General features: G+C 40.3%; 1 long non-coding RNA gene and 1 pseudogene across 1 annotated transcript in view; both read left to right on the top strand.

The window, feature by feature from the left end:
- LOC109273271 (uncharacterized) overlaps window positions 1–15,941 on the top strand; it is a 207,823-nt gene that overhangs the window by 41,917 nt on the left and 149,965 nt on the right. The gene's annotated exons all lie outside the window — the stretch shown is intronic.
- LOC109273270 (metalloendopeptidase OMA1, mitochondrial-like) lies at window positions 14,027–15,600 on the top strand (annotated as a pseudogene).

Here is a 15,941-nt window from a genome sequence, read left to right as displayed (position 1 = left end):
ATTAAAAGTTTACAAAAGCAGCAGGAAAATACAATCAATACTGAGGGAAAAAAGTCAATCAATTGAAACTGATACAAAATGAACACAGGATAAAACTGGTAGACAAGGACATTAAATAAGACATTATAATGGTAGTCTGTATGTTTAAGAATTCAGAGTAAATATTTAAAATATAATAGACATAGAATACCAAAAAAGTACCCAAATTGAACTTTTATAGATGAAAAGTATAATGTCTGAAATGAAGAACACCCTGGATGGGATTAATGGCATATTAGACACTGCAGGAAAAGAGATTAGTGATCTTGGAGGTACCAAGAGGAAAAACTATATAAAATGAAACTCATCGAAAAGAAATGACTAGAAAAATTGAGAGGATCAATGAACTGTGGAACCTCAAGAGGCCTAGTAATAGGAGTAATAGGAGTCCTCAAATGAAAGGAAATAGGAGAGAGAAATAATTTTTTAAGTTTATTTATTTACTTTGAGAGAGAGCGAGAACATTAGTTGGGGAGGAGCAGAGAGAGAGAATCCCAAGCAGGCTCCATGCTGTCTGCACAGAGCCTCGTGCAGGGCTCAAACTCAAAACTATGAGATCATGACCTGAGCCCAAATCAAGAGTTGGACACTTTACCGACTGAGCCACCCTGGTGACCTGAGAAATAATTTTTGAAGAAATAATGGCTGAAAATATTCCAAATTTGTTGAAAATAATTAGTCTATACATTGAAGAATTTCAATGGACACAAATGCCACAAGCATGAAGAAAATGGTAACGTGGTCAATTACAATCAAATTGCTTAAAATCAGTGATAAAAAGAAGTCTTAATGTAGCCAAAGAAAAAAAGAAACATTATATACAAAGGAACAAAAAAATAAATAAAAACGTTAAAAAAAAAGATGGAAAACATTATGTTAACACTAATCCAAGGAAGCAGAGCAGCTTAATTAACTTCAAACAAAAAAGATTTCAAAACAAAGAACCCTGCTAAGGATATGGTTGGGGGAGGATTTCATAATGATAAATGGAACAATTCATCAGGAGGACAGAAGAATCCTAAAACTTATGCCCCCAAACAACAGAAATTCCACATATTGAAGGAAAAATTAGCAGATCTTCAGAGAAGACATAGACAAATCCACGATTGGAGTCAGAGATTTCAAGATTACTTCCTTATTAATTGATAGAAAATGTACACAACAAATCAGTAAAATACATAACACTGGGGCAGTACTATCAACCAACTTAATTGGCATTTACAGACCACGTTACTTAATGACAGTAGGATAAAATTTCTTTTTATGTGCACACGGAACATTTGCCAAGATAGACTATATTCTGGGCCCCTCTTCCCAAAAAATGGAAAGTGATTCAAGTAAAAAATTATGCTATTTCATCACAATAAAACCAAATTAGAAATCAATAACAAAGATATGTGAAAAATCTCTAAACACGGGAAATTAAATAATATACTTCAAATAATAACCTATGGGCCAAAAAAAGATGAAAAAAAGAATTTTTTTTTTAATTCAGTACTTTGAACTCAGTGAAAACAAATGTCAAAGTGTGTAGGACATTGCAAAAGCAGAATTAGAGATTAATTTGTAGCCTTAAATATCTATTATTAAGAAAAAATGTTCTCAAATCAGTGACCTCAGCTTCCATCTTAAGAATTAGAATGAAGTCGGGGTCCCTGGGTGGCTCAGTTGGTTGGGCGTCCGACTGCAGCTCAGGTCACGATCTCACAGTCTGTGAGTTCGAGCCCCGTGTCGGGCTCTGTGCTGACAGCTCAGAGCCTGGAGCCTGCTTCACATTCTGTGTCTCCCTCTCTGTCTGCCCCTCCCCTGCTCATGCTCTGTCTCTCTCTGTCTCAAAAGTAAATAAAAACATTAAACAAATTTTTTTTAAAGAATTAGAATGAAGAGTAAATAAAATCTAAAGTTAGCAATAAAGGAAATAATAAAGACTACAGTGGAAATCAATGAAATAGAAAAAAAATAGCAAATGATAGAAAAAAAATCCAAAACCAAATAAAAAATAAAAAATGGGTTCTTTAAGGATATCAATAAATTTGATAAATCTCTAGCTAGATAGATTACATATAAGGGAGAAGACCCATATTACCAATATTACAATGACAGATGGAACATCAATACGGATGTTATGTATATAAAAAAATTTGATGGAATATTATGTACAACTTTATGCCAATAAATTCGACTACTTAGATGAAATGGAAAAATTATTTGAAAAACAATAAATACAAATACAATCAGGAAAGAAGACATAGTTAAGTTGTATAGCCTGTTTTTATTCAAGAAGTTGAGTTGTAGTGAGAAATTTTCCCACAAAACTCCAGGTTAAGCTGTTTTAATAGTGAATTACACCGAGTATTTAAGAAAGAAATAACACAATTTTGCAAAACTTCTTCCACAAATTTGAAGAAAGATCTCATCCCAAATCAGTCTGTGAGTCCAGTGTTCTTCTGATATCAAAACCAGATGAAGAAATAAGAAGAAAAATAAGCTAGAGCCTTATATCTTCCATAAATATAAATCCAAAAATTGTAATACGATTTTGCCTAACTCAAATCATATATAAAAAGGATAATACAACATGATCAAAATAATTTTATCTCAATAATGCAAGATTGGCTTACTATCTTACAATTTAAACTTCATCACTTTAATTAACCATAGTAACAAGCTAAAAAAAAAAAAGATCATCTCAAAAATGTAGAAAAATATTTGTCAAAATCCAACATCCATTCCCGAATAAAAAGACTCATCGGGGCACCTGGGTGACTGTCAGTTAAGCATCTGACCAGCTCAGGTCATGATCTCATGGTTTGTGGCTTTGAGCCCCATGTGGGGGTCTGTTGCTGACAGTCCAGAGCCCAGAGCCTGCTTTGGATTCTGTGTCTCCCTCTCTCTCTACCCCACCCCTGCTCACACTCTGTCTCTCTCTCTCAAAAATAGACATTAAAAAAATTTTTTTTAGGGGTGCCTGGGTGGCTCAGTCGGTTAAGCGTCCGACTTCGGCTCAGGTCATGATCTCACAGTTCGTGAGTTCAAGCCCCGCGTCAGGCTCTGTGCTGACAGCTCAGAGCCTGGAGCCTGCTTCACATTCTGTGTCTCCCTCTCTCTCTGCCCCTTCCCTGCTCATGCCATGTGTCTCTCTGTCTCAAAAATAAATAAACATTAAAAAAAATTTTTTTAATTGTTTTTAAGCCTCATTAACCTACAAGTAGGAGACACATTCCTTAATCTAAAAAAGGGCATTTATGAAAATCCTGCAGTTCACACCATATTTTAATGGTGAAAAACCCAAATACCTTCCCCTGAAAGTCAGGACCAAGGCAAGGATACTCAGTCTTATCACTTTTATTTGATACTGTATTAGAGGGTTTAGCCAGTGTAATATGTCAAGAAAAAGAAAGTGACTTGGTTGTGTATATATGCAGAGTAAAAAAGGCTTGAATCTTTTTCTTTCCTGAAGATCAGGAAATGTATGTGTATGAACTTTGGTCCCCTTTAGAATAAGAGAGATCTTGGCCTCACCCCTAATTGTTTTTTTCTTCCTTAAAGTAGCCAAGGTAAAGGTAGAGGAGGAGAAAGGTAGAGGAGGTACAGTGGGTGAGAGTGGCACCCTCGCAGTAGGCAAAGCATGGTTACTTTGTGGTTTCCGGCAGTATGGCAACCATACACAATTTAGTATCCAAAGGTACTTTCTCTTTCTCTCCTGTTTAAAAAGCAGAAAACTATCAAGAAAAACAGAGTCAGAAAGAACAAATGCCTTTAGGGAGAAAAACAGAATTTATGAAGTAGACTATACTACAGGTATTAGTGTATGGACAATACTCCTATTATTTTCAATCTTATTTAATCATATCTATCCTATGATGCAGGCATTACTATCCCCACATTTCACTTCCAAACCTTAATGTCACAGACATCATACAATGGCATAGCTAGAATTGGAACCTGGGTTTTTACTGCCGTTCCCTTGCCTGTTCTCATACACAAACAAACATCTTGCTAGCCATGTCAGTGTTCTCGATCAGCTCTCTCTAGCCAGCTTTAAATATGTGTAATTACTGCCTCTAATGTAGCTATTTGAAAGTAGTTTTGAAGCTCAATGAATTAGATAATACATATTAAGTCATATACGTGTGGGTTTTCCAATATCCTTCTCAAATGTTTAGCCTGAAATAGAATCCTTGAAGAATAGTATTTTTATATTCCATTGTTATTATAGTACAATAATTTCTATAAATATCTTTGGTCTGTGTTGTGCCTTTAATAGCTTAGGAATATGATACAGAGGATATAAATTATACATTGTACATAGGAACATTATAGAACACCCCAGGTAACCTGGTGGATCAAACACAAGATTAAGTGTCAAGAAGCTTGAGTGAAATATCTCTTGATATCTGATGCTTATTCTCTCCTCTATTTCTTTTCTTTTTTCTTTTCTTTTTTCTTTTTTCTCTTTCTTTCTTTCTTTCTTTCTTTCTTTCTTTCTTTCTTTCTCTCTTTCTTTCTTTCTCTTTCACCATTTAAGCCTTCTCTTCAGACAACTTCTTTAACTACCATCTTGGCTGCTGCCATAGCTCCATCCCTTAGCATACCCACCAGTACCAGCACTATGAGTTCAACCTCGTTTCACCATGAGAAACCTTTCATTTCAATTACTCCAGAACATTTGCATTTCCATCTTGAGCCTGTCTTTCGAACAGTCCTTATTAATTGGAATAAAGATGAAGGCAACAAACATTATACCAGGCATTTAGGAAGATGCTAAATAAACTAAATAAATATGAGTTTTGCCTGTTGATATTGCCTTGGAAAGTTTATTCCACAGTCTCTTCTGTCACTGCATTATGAACTAAAGGAGAAAAGAGAAAACTAGTTGCATTTAGCACTTCCTTCCCTTTTGCTTCAGATTTCCCATGGATAGGAGGAGACACTGATTTTTTTTTAGCTTATTTATTTGAGAGAGAGAGCATGGGTAGGGGAGGGGCAGAGAGGGGGAGAGTGAGAGTCCCAAGCGGGCTCCACACTGTCCGTGCAGAGCCCAATGCACGCCTCAAACTCACAAATGGTGAGATAATGACCTGAGCCAAAATCAAGAGTCGGACGCTTAACTGACTGAGCCACCCAGGTGCCCCAAGACACTGATGTTTTTGAACAAGATAGAGATAATTTTATAGACTAGGATCAGTAGTCCAGCTAACAGACTTAAAAGACGTGAATGAATTTATTAAGAGTATGCTGAGTACAGAAGCCCGGTATATACTTTATCTCACATAGTACATAACTAGCTGTTCCCTTTGTTTCTATTATCTGAATTTAACAAATAAAGGAAAAGAGAACCAGAGACTCAGAGAAAAATCACCCAAGTGAGCAGGTGGCAATGCCGAAATTCGGAATTACAAGTCTGACTCCTCAAACTCTTATTAGAAACATGACCTTTGGCATGCTGCTTTAAGCTTCAGATTTCTCAGCCGAAAAGAAAGGTGGGTGGCAGTCACTCACTCCCTTCTCCAGTATTTACGGGTCTGTTTTATGCTGAACACGTGCCCTGGATAAAATAGTTAAGCCAAACATAAAAATGACCTGTAGCCTAATAGGATTATTAAGGAATGTTGGGATGACAAAAGACGAGGGATGGTCCGGGAAGGGAGACTTCCCTGAAAAACTTGATTTGAGCTCACAACTGAAGGATAAGAGGAAGTTAACTAAATGGACCCTGAGAAGATGGGCAGGATTCCCTTGGAAAGTTCTGACAGAGAAAATGGTGGGAGCAGATGCTGAAGGCGGGAGGGGAAGGGCTTTTTCAAGGGCCCGAGTGTTGTCAGTGGAGTTGGATGGAGCATAGGGACGCAGATTTCCATAACCAACTCCTCCTAACCAGTGTGGTTGTTCTGTGGTTTGAAGTCAAAGACTGACTGGGAAGTGCTTTGTAAATTAGAAATCACGATGTTAATGTGAAGATTGTGGGAGTTTTGCCGGTTTCCTATTTTAAAAGTCTACAACATTTCCCCAAAACCATTCTTAAAGTCTTAGCGAAGAGTGCAATCTTCTCGTGGCATGAAATTGGGGTTTACAGAAGAGCTTCTGTTTCATCATTGACAGAGCTGGAGACAATTCTCAACAGAAGTTAGCCTGACTCCTGGGGCGAAAATGTGCTTCAGAACATTAAATACACAGTCCCCTGGCTGTTTCTAAAGAAGCCACCCTCAGACTGACATATGCATTCATAGTTTGATTAATCATAAGTGTGTGCTTCTTGGCTGAAGAGGGGAAGAACCTGAGAAACCCCGGCTGTCTCCCAGGACAGAGAATAGAAGAGGGTTTTCCACAGTGGAAAGCAGGAGAGGGAAACCTGTCAGCTGGTGACTGATGGGTGGGAGTTGGGTGACCCCGTGGCAAAACATTACAAATTCTCATGTGGGAGTCCTGCCTACCTGCCTTCTGGGTTTGCTTCCTAAGGAGGACCAGACCACACCCTGTCTACATGACGGGGGATGGGGGCCCATCTCCTTCCGGATCAAAAACCGTCTTCTTTCACTCAGGACACCTGAGAACAATTGCCTGATAGATACAGGTACCGCAGAGGTGTGGCAAAGCTCTTAAGACCCCAGACTTGACGGCATCGGTGGTGTATAAGTCCACTGTCCCTACCACTTGAAATGCTGAATGTTGCTTAGAAAGATCGTTATCTCTTCATTCACTCAGCTCTCAAAGGCAGGGCTGGGCCAGGAGACATGTACCAGTGAGGGCTGTCACTCCCACTCTGCCACTCTAGCTCAGTTGTCACCAGGCAAGCAATTTATCAAACTCCCAGAACCTCAGGATCCAGACCTGTGAGATGTTCAGCTAGAAAATTCCCTTCTAACTATGAATATAAATTCCTTATTTAGATTGTTCAACTTTCAGTTTAAATGAAAATGAAACAAGGTACATAAATGATACTAATGTAATAAGGAAGGTCGCCCTTTTGTAATGAAAACAAAACAAAACAAAACAAAAAACAGATGAACAAAACACAAGTACTTCCTAGCAGAGGCAGCCTGGCTTCTGAAGATGAGGGTGAGGGAAACAAAAACCAAGTCACAAAGTGAGGTTCTAGAACTCTGCCGCTGATAAACCATGTGCTCTTTCAATCTCTGGTTTTTGGCCTGGGATTGAGTATCCTCAGTTGGGAAGGAATATCCTACCATAAGGACAATATAAGGACAATAGTCCAGACATGTGTCTGTAGCATTTAACGTTCTGTAATTATCATCTGTCATCTCAGTCCTTCACACACCATCTTTGTAATAAGGATGGACATGACCCGTTAGCATTTCTCCCAGGTCACAGTGTCCCGTAGTCCTGATGTGGCACAAACATACCCTAATCCGGGGTCCAGTGCTGTGGCTCTCCAGTGAACATATAGATGTTGAAGTCCTACTACCACAGGGCAAGAAGCTCTTTGATTTGCCCATAAGAAGTGAAGGTGAGGACATCAGGGAGGAACACAGTTAAGTCCAAGGGGCACTGTAGTGAGGCTGACCCCTGATGACAGTGGGTCCCTGTACAGCACCATAGCCCTCTGCCCCTCCTCCCCGACCAGACCTGCTTGGCACCCTACCTACCTGCATTCTAGCTCCCTCCCCGGGTTCCCAACCCACCTTATCTATTTTAGCCTCTCTGCATTTTTCTCCTTACCACCTTATATTACTGCTACTTCCAAGCCCCTTGTTAGAAGGAGGTGGTCAGAGAAAGGGGACCGCAGTCACTGTGAGCAACATAGAACCAGTGCTTAGTTCGTGGGCCACTAACCCTACTCGGTGCACAGACTTCCATTGAGCAGTGCTTGAGGGACATAAAAGGCTTTTATAAGGTCACTGCTAGAATTAAGTTGCTGGAATTAGGGGTCATGCAATGTAATTTTTAAGGTTTCTTATATCACAAGGCCGTTGAAAAGACTTGATAATAATAGAGGGGTGCAGGAATTATAGACCTGTACCTATGAAGCTGGCAATTTCTTGTGTGTGCTATTTATGAGGTTAGACGATCTCCCTCTCTCCCTCCCTCCCTCCCTCCCTCCCTCTCTCCCTTCCTTCCTTCCTTCCTTCCTTCCTTCCTTCCTTCCTTCCTTCCTTCCAACAGCCCCATGTAGATCATATTCAATGTGTCAAATAAGGTTCTGGAGGTCTTAAGATGAAAGACATAGGCTTTGTTTTAGTGGAGTACAGGCAAGCTAAGTATGCCTCACACGTGCCATTACTTCTTCTTTTCATGCTTCCAGCAGACCTCACAAGTCATTACCGCACACTTACCCTCAGAAGCCATCTCAGCAATAGTTTTTAGCGTTGGCTTAAGTGGTAGACGCTTTTGTATAGTGTCACTGCAGAAACATTCATGACTGTATCACTGTGCTTCCACACTACATTTGAAGTCTACTTAATGCCCAGTTTCTGCTACACGAATGTACATACCAAGAAAGGATCAGTTTCCCTAGAGTCTTAGGCTCAGCATTCCTGGTGGCTTTCTGCCTCAAGTGCCCAGTTCCTGACATTCCCAGCACTCTTCAAATTGGGAAGTGTGCAGATGGTTTCAGAGGAGTCGCAAGGATATTAAAGACAAGCTTTTTACTCCTTGTAGAAGGATTGCAATCCCTTTTCACTCCAGCATGTCTCCAGTGAGAACTTACGGAGTGCTTACTCTGTGCCTCTGCTCTGCTAGATTGAAGACTTCAGAGCAATGAGAAACCATTTTTTGATCACAGTTTAGTGGAGGAGGCAGGTATGAAAATAAATTCCAATCACAAGAAAGCAAGGATAGAGGGATATACAGAGCTCTGGGAGCATGCAGGGGAGAATAGGATTAATTCTGTCAGGGAGCATCATAAATGTGTCAAAGGGAGGGACACATGCACTGGAATTTGAAGGGTGAGTGGAGTGCAATAGGCTGAGAAGATGAAAATGAGCTTTCTGAGGAAAGAAAGAACAAAGAAGGCGAATACACGGTGTTGGAAAAGCATCATGCACAACAAGGCAGATAAGAAACTTTGGGTCGAGATTATGAACAGACTTGACTACCAGGTTCATGGTACTATAAACATAAGAGCAAATATTACTGCTGGCTTGTTTATTCACATTATTTCTAATTTGTGTATGTTCTAGGCTGACTAAATATCCACAAGCCAAGGAACGGTTGGTTTTTGCCACTAATTGAGCCAGTTCGTCAACATCAGATACCTTTTGTGACTTTCCAGAAGGAAAAAGAAAGGAAGGGAAGGAGGGAGGAAGGAAGGGAGGAAGGGAGGCATGGAGGAAAGGAAAGGAAAGGAAAGGAAAGGAAAGGAAAGGAAAGGAAAGGAAAGGAAAGGAAAGGAAAGGAGGAGGGAAGGAAAGGAAAGGAAAGGAAAGGAAAGGAAAGGAAAGGAAAGGAAAGGAAAGGAAAGGAAAGGAAAGGAAAGGAAAGGAAAGGAAAGGAAAGGAAAGGAGGAGGGAAGGAAAAAGGAAGGAAGGAAGGAAGGAAGGAAAAAAGGGAAGGAGGAAGGGAGAGAAAATGAGAGGGAGGGAGATACAGATAAATCATAACTGAAAGGAAAGAAAGAAGAGGAGAAAGTAAAGGGGGAAATAAAAAGTAAGAAATCATTTGGGTTCACTGCCAACAAGAGTTAGGAAAGCTGATTTCTTAAGATAAACTGAAGTAAAACAAAATATGCTCCATATGTTGAAACTGTATACTTAGTTTGAGATAAACAAAAACATGTTTGGAGAATAGCTGCCATAATTAAAAAGAAATTAAAAGAAAGAAAGGAAAACCATCTGGGGATAGATACATATTTAAACACACACACGTGCATGCGCGCGTACACACACACACACACACACACACACACAAACACACAGTGATTTCAAAACTTGAAGTTGTTTCTTTTTTATTTATTTAAGTAAACTCTTGTTGCAAAAGGGCATTGCAACAGCTTTGCCCAAAGCACCTCATGTTCCACGCTGGGGCTGTGCAGGACTCCTCAGCATTGTTCAGATGCCAAAAGATCTTTCCAAATCTTGTCCTTTGCTTCTGTTTCTCCTCTGCTGTGGACGCCTACCCTCCCTTTTCCCTCCGGACCAGTCCAACTTACCCCTGAGCATCCAACTAAAATGTCACCTACTCCTACAGGTGTGCCACACACACAGCTGACTGGAAAATGACTTGTTCACGTGTGAACTTTATGCGGCTGTATCGGTTTCCTGTGGCTGTTATAATGAAGTTCCACAAGCCGGGTGGCTTAAAGCAATAGTTTATTGTTTCATAGTTCTGGAAGCTAAAAGTCTGAAATCAGGGAATGGAAATCAGGTTGAGTCCTTAGGTTTCTGAGGGAGAATCTGTTCCATACCTTTTTCCCAGCTCCTAATGATGGCTGGCAATCTTTGGTGTTCTTTGGGCTGTGGATGTGCCACTCCAGTCTCTCCTCCATGTCACATGGTGCTCTCCTTCCCTGTGTCTCTGTGTCTTCACGTGGCCATCTTCTCCTAAGGGCACATCATGTGAGATTAGAGCCCCACCCTATTCCAGTGTGACTCCATGTTAATTTAACGAGTCACATCAGCAACGATCTCATTTCCAAACAAAGGCACTTTCTGGAGCCCTGGGGACTGGGACTTCAACATATCTTTTCAGGGACACAATTCAACCCATAACAACATGCCTCCTTCATTGAAGGATTCTGCTGTGTGCATGTCCGTGTCTCCCATCCCCAGAGAAGTCGATGAGAAACTCCATTTCAAAGACTACACATATACTTTTAACCTTGTATTTCCAAGACTGAGCATAATAAATGTAGTAAATTCATAATTAATGTCTTCACGCTGAATTAAATGTGGAAAGTTATGGACAGAGGGTTTCTGATGAAAGGTAAAAGGAGGTTAGGAGGCAGTTAGGTCTATACTTAAGGAGAAACACGGAGCACGGTGACCCTCTTGTCGTTACAGTTCCCAGACAGGGATTTCTTTCCCTACAGTGGGCGAGGTGGTAGAAAAGACCCCTTGCCTGGAACCATCTAATGTGATGAGCCTCTGAGAATAAAAGACCCATATTTGAGTGTCATTCTGTCTAGATAGCTGCACAGTATCAATACTGTCACTACTCCTCTATTTGCCTCAGTTTATCTTCAAAAGAGGAGAGTCATACTAGAAGGGGAGTAATTTTAAAATTTAAAGAAGGATAAGAACTCTTTTTTCACCTGAAATCTTGCCCAAAGCCCGAATTTAAATAGCAGATCTATGTGAATCTGGCAAAGATCTGTGAAGACAGTAAGCCCGCATTGCCACTGGCCCAGACTTCCGCAAGGATTCTCCACAGGATGTTCTGAAGAATTCTGGAAACATAGATTTAAAAGCACTTTATAAACGGAAGTGTAGGTTTGGGATGCAGTCATAGACATAGAAGGTTGTAGACTCATGGAAGGAGGAGGAAGAGGAAGAAGAGAAGGAGGACAGGGGGAGGGGGGAAGGGTAAGGAAGGAGAGTGAAGAAGGGATGAAAAACTTACTAGAAAATAAAAGATGCTAGGGAGAAGATGGCAAGGAGGGATCCGGACCTTAGACAAATCTTTCGGTGGCCGTAGAAAGGTATTTCAGAGTGGCATCCCAATTCTGTCTTTGCCATCATGTAGTCAGTTGTGCATTTGGCTGGCCATTTTTCCATATCATAACTATATGATCACAAAAGTAACAGTCTGATGGAGAGACAGAGAATGTGGAAGACTGTAAAAATTTCAACTAATACAGCCCAAGGGTTTGTCTTATGGAAGTTAGTAATATCTAAAAAACAACTTTATCATAATTAGTTTTGTGTATTTTGCTCCCGTAGTCATGAGTTGGTTGTATTTCCCAGGACACACAATTTGTCGTATGCTTCTGTTCCTCAGCGAATGTTGATCCTTCATTCTGACATGCCCATCTCTACCCTCACCCCCTATCCTTCCTTCCAAATGTAACTTAAACTTAGCATTCTCCAGGAAACCTCTGAACACCCAAGTCCAATGAACCTCACTCTCCTCCATGCACCTCTGTGCATTCTCTGTATCTTGCATGAGTTGTACTGTCGTGCTGAACTATAAGCCATTTATTCAACCGCTACTTGTTTTCAAATGACGAGTTCTTTTGGAGCAGTTTTATATCTGTACTCCCCAGTACGTGTTCACTGTGCCTGGAACGTGAGACGTATTATACGTGTTTGTCGCATTAACTAATATATAGGTGAGTCTATTTCAAACTGCTTTGAAGTTTTCAGGTAATCTTGCAAAAGCATTAAGGTGAAAATAGGCATAATTTGAATGTCAGTATTCTATTTAATTTGTATAAGAGAAATGAAATACTGCAGTCAAATCTCTGGTGGCGGCTTTATATTCTTGATTTAACACAGTCATGATGGAGGAGCACAGAAAATGGACATGGTTGTTTTTTTTTTTTTTTTTTTTCGAACATCTTGGCAATTAGCCCAAGAGCCAAATGTTTTATTTTAATGGTATGTTTCTTCTCTCATACCACAACTAGTAAACATTTCAGATCGCACATACACACAATGTTTGTTTGTATTTGCTATAATTCCCTATGCAACTCCAGATGCTTGGACCATTTAGGCATCTAATACATGTTTGATGAATTAAGGAATAAATGAAGGAACACTTGAATAAAATGAGTTAAGATTCTGACATCCATTAGCAAGCTGTTACCAGTTTTTATCTGCCTGGTTTGAATGTAGGCCATCCATTTGGAGAGAGAGAATGGGAAAATGTGGCACAAATCACCAATCTGTTCAATGGTTTTGAATCAATGCTTAAAATATAATCACTTGTAAAACGTTTAGTACACCGGGAGGTAGAATATTGGGTTCTGACTCCAGGTCTGTCCCAACATTGCTATTTGAGATTAACTTTTTGGCTAAGATTGAGCTTGATCCCTCCTACATTAATGTATTCTGACTTCACGATACACAGTCTGGAGTTTCTCTAGGTCCAATATGATTCTGATGTGATTATACATGCGGCTGGATGTACAATATGTGTACATCCCAGACAGGCTTTTGCTTTGTTATCTTTGATAGGCATCATCATCTCAAAGTCTTAAAGAAATAAATGATTGTCTCTTTAATTTTCAGGGAAGTTTGCTGGGCATAGGGAAATCATCCTCTGTGCTTCAAGCAGTGCCCCTCTGGCTCCATACTTCTGTCCCACTCTGTATTCAAAAATCTGCAGTTAAGTGGAGAGCTCATTCTTAGAAGAAAGCTTCATTCAGCATTATTTGAAAGTGGAGCATGCCTCTTGGGGTAGGAGTGGTAAAAGATCTCACTCAGTACCTCAAGTAATGTATCAAATGTTTCTTACAACCATATTCCATGCTCCCCAGAGAATTCTGGCAAATTAAGCATTCTCCACCTTCTTACACCCCCCACTCACTTCCTAAAGTATTTCCCTGATCCGTGTCAGGGGGACATGCCATGTCTGATCATACATTTATGCAGCGGCTTATAACTCACAGCGCTTTCATCTACATTATTTTAAGAGAACCACACAAGTCTCAGAAGGGCTTGTTGGATTAATTTCTGCTCATTCTTCAGACAGGGAAATTGAGGCTCAGCACGTTCAAGAGATATGAAAGGATAGATAATGAAAGTGAACTGCATTGTGCCTTGAACTTTTTGATTTCTGGATCAAGGCTAATTGATTTCACCAGGGTGTTCTAGTGGGCATTTAAGAAACAGTTTTGCTGGCTCATGTATTCTTTCCTTCAGCATATTTACAGAGCATCTATTATTTGCAGGTATTGTCCCTGGTGTTGATGTTCTAATAGTAACAAGTCATAATCCTTTCTCTCATTGAGTTTATAGTTGGGAAGAAAAAGGATATAGGCAATTGCAATACCTACTAACTCAGAAAAGCAAGCAAAGAAACACATTCACTAATTGGAAGGAGTCATCTAATCATCTTTAATTTGCCACGACTAGATAATCGAGCAAAGATGACCTTCATCTATGGCCTGCAGTCCGCTACTGAATTGCATTTTTTCCTGATATAACTCACTGACCAACTGGAGAAAATGTAACACAGTAGCTGTACATAACCTCACTGGACTATCATCAAATACAAATTAACCACATAGTAAATAAGTGTCAGGGCCTGGAAGCAAATCAGTGTGACAGATTCGCTTTTCTGCCTGGAAACTTTGATTTTTATAGGGCTTTCAATAACAAAAGAACAGGATGCCTCTGGAGTACCAAAAGTAAGGACATTTGGATGTTTACCCAAAAACATACAACATGGAATGACTCTTTTTCCGGGCAGCTACTGATCAAAGAAGTTTCAGTCATTCCTGCTCATCAGTGTTGAGTCCTCTAGGGGTTCTCTCTTAAGAGACATTAGGAGTTTCTACACTTTACCGTTTCAATGGTACTGGTTCCTCTCCTGTTGATAATTCTTAAACCAGTGCAGAAACTACTTGGAGATCATTGTAAACATGCTGGGGCGTATGGAAATGGTGGTAAGCGCTCCCTCCTAAGGAGAAAGAACTATTTAATGAAAGTGTAAGGAAGGGGGAAAAGTGAAAGTTATTCTTTGGGTTGACTAGTTTTCGATTGCTATTTGTAGTGTTTTCTTTTACTCCCCTGGAAGTGAGTCCAACATAGGAAAGGGCAAGCTACTATTTTTGAGAAAAGAACATTTCAGACTTTTATCAGAACTGGAATACGAAGCATGGATGGAAGAACTTTTAAATGATATGCAAACTGAGAAAGATATCCAATGGCAGACTGTTAAAAAGAAGTGGTTTATTATGTAATTGACCATAATAAAGATACCCCAGGGTCTCTGAGATCTATTGGATTATTTAACTGGTTGATTTCTTGGATATAAATGCCTTTGTGATTCCAATTTTAGTATATGTGCTGCGAAGTGGGCATTGCCTTTGTGATTCCAAATGGACGAGTGTTTAACTTCATTGGGCTTTTGAATAGTGTAACTGACATTCATCAACTTGCTTTTCATCTGGGCCCTGAAATAGCCACGCAGTACTTGGGCATGCTGTAGAAAAGCCTCGTTTGGTTGATTTACTGGATTTAAGTATGATTTTTCTCACAATGATTTGGGCCATTTGTTCTTGAGATAGTTTGGCACATTGGGGACAGTAGTGACAGCCTAAATTTCTTGAGTGTATGCTTGATAGACCATACAGCAGAACACCAGAGGCTGAAGCTGACAAGATTGGATTCTAGCTTGCTCCAGAGGCCTACGTGGGCATCAGAGCCATTTTAGTGTTTGGGCAGGGGATGGAATTTGCAGATAGATTTCAGGGTAGTCCCAAGTGGCCAGAATGGTTATCCACACGCTCTTCTCGTAGGTATGGAGCTGACCACTTGGATAGACTCATATCACAGGCTCTCAAAATTAGAGAGATCTGTAATTGCCCATTACGTTCTGGATGGGGCTCAATTACTATTTGAACTCAGCATGAACCATTTTCTTGGAAAATCAGAGAAAGAAGACCTAAATATTACCATTAAGAAACAGAAAATGGATACTCTTCCCATTCAAAAATAGGAGCAAGGGTGCCTAGGTGGCTCAGTCATTCGAGCCTCTGACTTTGGCTCAGGTCGTGTTCTCATCGTTCATGAGTTCGAGACCCCCCGTTGGCTCTGTGCTGACAGCTTGGAGCCTGGAGCCTGCTTCGGATTCTGTCTCTCTCTCTCTGCCCTTCCCCACCGCCTTTCAAAAATAAACATTAAAGGGGCGCCTGGGTGGCGCAGTCGGTTAAGCGTCCGACTTCAGCCAGGTCACGATCTCGCGGTCCGTGAGTTCGAGCCCCGCGTCAGGCTCTGGGCTGATGGCTCGGAGCCTGGAGCCTGTTTCCGATTCTGTGTCTCCCTCTCTCTCTGCCCCTC

The sequence above is a fragment of the Panthera pardus genome, unplaced genomic scaffold, assembly GCF_024362965.1.
Source record: "Panthera pardus isolate Hobbes unplaced genomic scaffold, ASM2436296v1 HiC_scaffold_7, whole genome shotgun sequence".
Lineage (NCBI taxonomy): Eukaryota > Metazoa > Chordata > Mammalia > Carnivora > Felidae > Panthera > Panthera pardus.
The sequence above is the reverse complement of the archived record's forward strand: the minus strand, read 5'-3'. Positions and strand labels throughout refer to the sequence as shown.